Consider the following 2,831-nt stretch of genomic DNA (forward strand, 5'->3'; position numbering starts at 1 on the left):
CGACGCGTGTGCAGTGCGGAAGTGCTCGGAGTGCGCGCCGAGTGACCTTAACGCGCTGCAACTGATATCTTTGCAGTATTTGCGACCCAGCGGCAGCTTCACGCGGCTGCGGCGCAGACCTCGGCGCGGGAAATGCTAAAAATGCCGACGCGGTGAACCGCGCTGCCCGAGCCCGCTGAGCGGCCCAAACGCTTCTATCAATGTCTCGACATTGATCGGTGATGGGCTGGAGGCCGGGTGCGCAGCTCGGCGCGAGGCAGCTTCTGGAAATTTGTCGAGCATTGTTCCCAAACTCGCTCTCCCGATCGCCCGGTGCCCCGCTGATGCAATTGTATATCAGCAAATGATATGTTGAATTCAAATTATGCACATATCGGCGCGAGCTCGCGCCGGAGTGCGCGCGGGACCGCTCGCAACGTTTTTGTGCTCGCGAAACCGTCGCGACCTTTTTTCTCCGCGCGCGGCCGGCGCCGCGCTCCCATTTTTAATATTGTGCATATCTAGTATGCGAGTGCTACAACACTGCATATAACCGCCGGCCGCGCGGCCCCGGCGAGCGGAAGGGCAAGTCGTGTACGGCGCGCACGCACGCACGGACGCACGGACGCAGTGAAATTTTGAGGGCGACACATCCCTCCGCAATCGGAGATTGCTCCGGGAATTTGGAGGGGGGGGGGTTGGAGTAGCTTGGACGGCGCTTGGGGAGGGTGGGGTGTGTGGGGGCGTGTGTGGGAGTGGGTTTGGGCATTTCCTTGGCTGGCACGGGCTGCCGCCGGACGCCTGGGAGCGCTGTCGAAGGCCAGGCACGGAACGCAAGGAGCGGGGAGGGCGCGCGGTGTTGCGGGTCCGCCGTTCTGAGCGTGGGTGCCCACGGGGTGGAAGCGGGGAACAGGCGAACGTGTGTGCAAGTGCAGAAGTGCTCGGAATGCGCGCGGAGCGACCTTAACGCACTGCAATAGATATCTTCGCAGCATTTGCGACCCAACGGCAGCTTCGTGCGACCGCGGCGCAGACCTCGGCGCGGGAAATGCTAAAAATGCCGACGCGGCGAACTATGCCGCCCGAGCCCGCTGAGCGGCCCAAATGCTTCTATCAATGTCTCGACATCGAGCGGCGCTTGGCTGGAGGCCAGGCGCGCAGCCCGGCGCGAGGCAGTTTCTGGAAATTTGCCGAGCATCGATTCCAAACTCGCTCTCCCGACCGCCCGGCGCCCCGCTGATGCGATTGTATATCAGTACATGATATGTTGAATTCATATTATGTACATATCGGCGCGAGCTCGCGCAGGAGTGCGCGCGGGACCGCTCGCGAAGTTTTTATGCTCGCGCAACCGTCGCGACCTTTTTTCTCCGCGCGCGGCCGGCGCCGCGCCTTCATTTTTGATATCGTGCATATCTATAATGCGAGTGCTACAATACTGCATATCACCGGCGGCCGCGCGGCCGCGGCGAGCGGAAGGGCAAGCGCTCTCGGGATTGTGCCGTATACGCACGCAGAGACGCACGCAGAGACGCACAGTTTTGGAGGCGACACATTCCTCCGCAATCTGCAGATTGCTCCGGGAACATGACGGGATGCTGACGCATCCCCGCGGAGTAATTTGGAGGGGGGGCGGGGAGGTTGGAGCAGCTTGGACGGCGCTTGGGGAGGGTGGGGGTGCAGGGGCGTGTGTGGGAGTGGGTTTGGGCATTGCCTTGGCTGGCACGGGCTGCCGCCGGACGCCTGGGAGCGCTGTCGAGGGCCAGGCACGGAACGCAAGCAGCGGGGAGGGCGTGTGGTGTTGTGGGTCCGCCGTTCTGTGCGCGGGTGCCCACGGGGTGAAAGCGGGGAACGGGCGAACGCGTGTGCAAGTGCGGAAGTGCTTGGAATGCGCGCCGAGCGACCTTAACGCGCTGCAACAGATATTTTCGCATTACGTGCGATCTAACGGCAGCTTCCTGCGGCCGTGGCGCGGACCTCGGCGCAGGAAATGCTAGAAATGCCGACTCGGCGAACCATGCCGCCCGAGCCTGCTGACCGACCCAAACGCTTCTATGAATGTCTCGACACTGAACGACGCTGGGCTGGAGGCCGGGCGCGCAACTCGGCGCGCGGCAGCTTCTGGAAATTTGTCGAGCATCGTTCCCAAACTCGCTCTCCCGATCGCCCTGTGCGCCGCTGATGCGATTGTATATCAGTACATGATATGTTGAATTCATATTATGCACATATCGGCGCGGGCTCTCGCCGGAGTGCGCACGGGACCACTCGCAAAGTTTTTATGCTCGCGAAACCGTCGCGACCTTTTTTCTCCGCGCGCGGCCGGCGCCGCGCCCCCATTTTTGATATCGTGCATATCTAGTATGCGAGTGCTACAACACTGCATATCACCGGCGGCCGCGCGGCCGCGGCGAGCGGAAGGGCGAGCGCCCTCGGGATTGTGCCGTATACGCACGCAGAGACGCACGCACACTTTTGGAGGCGACATATCCCTCCGCAACATGACGGGATGCTGACGCATCCCCCCGGAGCAATTTGGAGGGGGGGAGGGGAGATTGGACGGCGCTTGGGGAGGGTGGGGGTGCAGGGGCGTGTGTGGGGGTGGGTTTTGGCATTTCCTTGGCTGGCACGGGCTGCCGCCGGACGCCTGGAAGCGCTCTCGAGGGCCAGGCACGGAACGCAGGCAGCGGGGAGGGCGCGCGGTGTTGTGGGTCTCCTGTTCTGTGCGCGGGTGCCCACGGGATGAAAGCGGGGAACGGGCGAACGCGGAAGTGCTCAGAATGCGCGCCGAGCGACCTTAACGCGCTGCAACAGATACCTTCGCAGCATTTGCGACCCAGCGGCAGCTTCAC

This window comes from Chlamydomonas reinhardtii, chromosome 15 (assembly GCF_000002595.2).
Source record: "Chlamydomonas reinhardtii strain CC-503 cw92 mt+ chromosome 15, whole genome shotgun sequence".
In the NCBI taxonomy this organism is placed as follows: domain Eukaryota; kingdom Viridiplantae; phylum Chlorophyta; class Chlorophyceae; order Chlamydomonadales; family Chlamydomonadaceae; genus Chlamydomonas; species Chlamydomonas reinhardtii.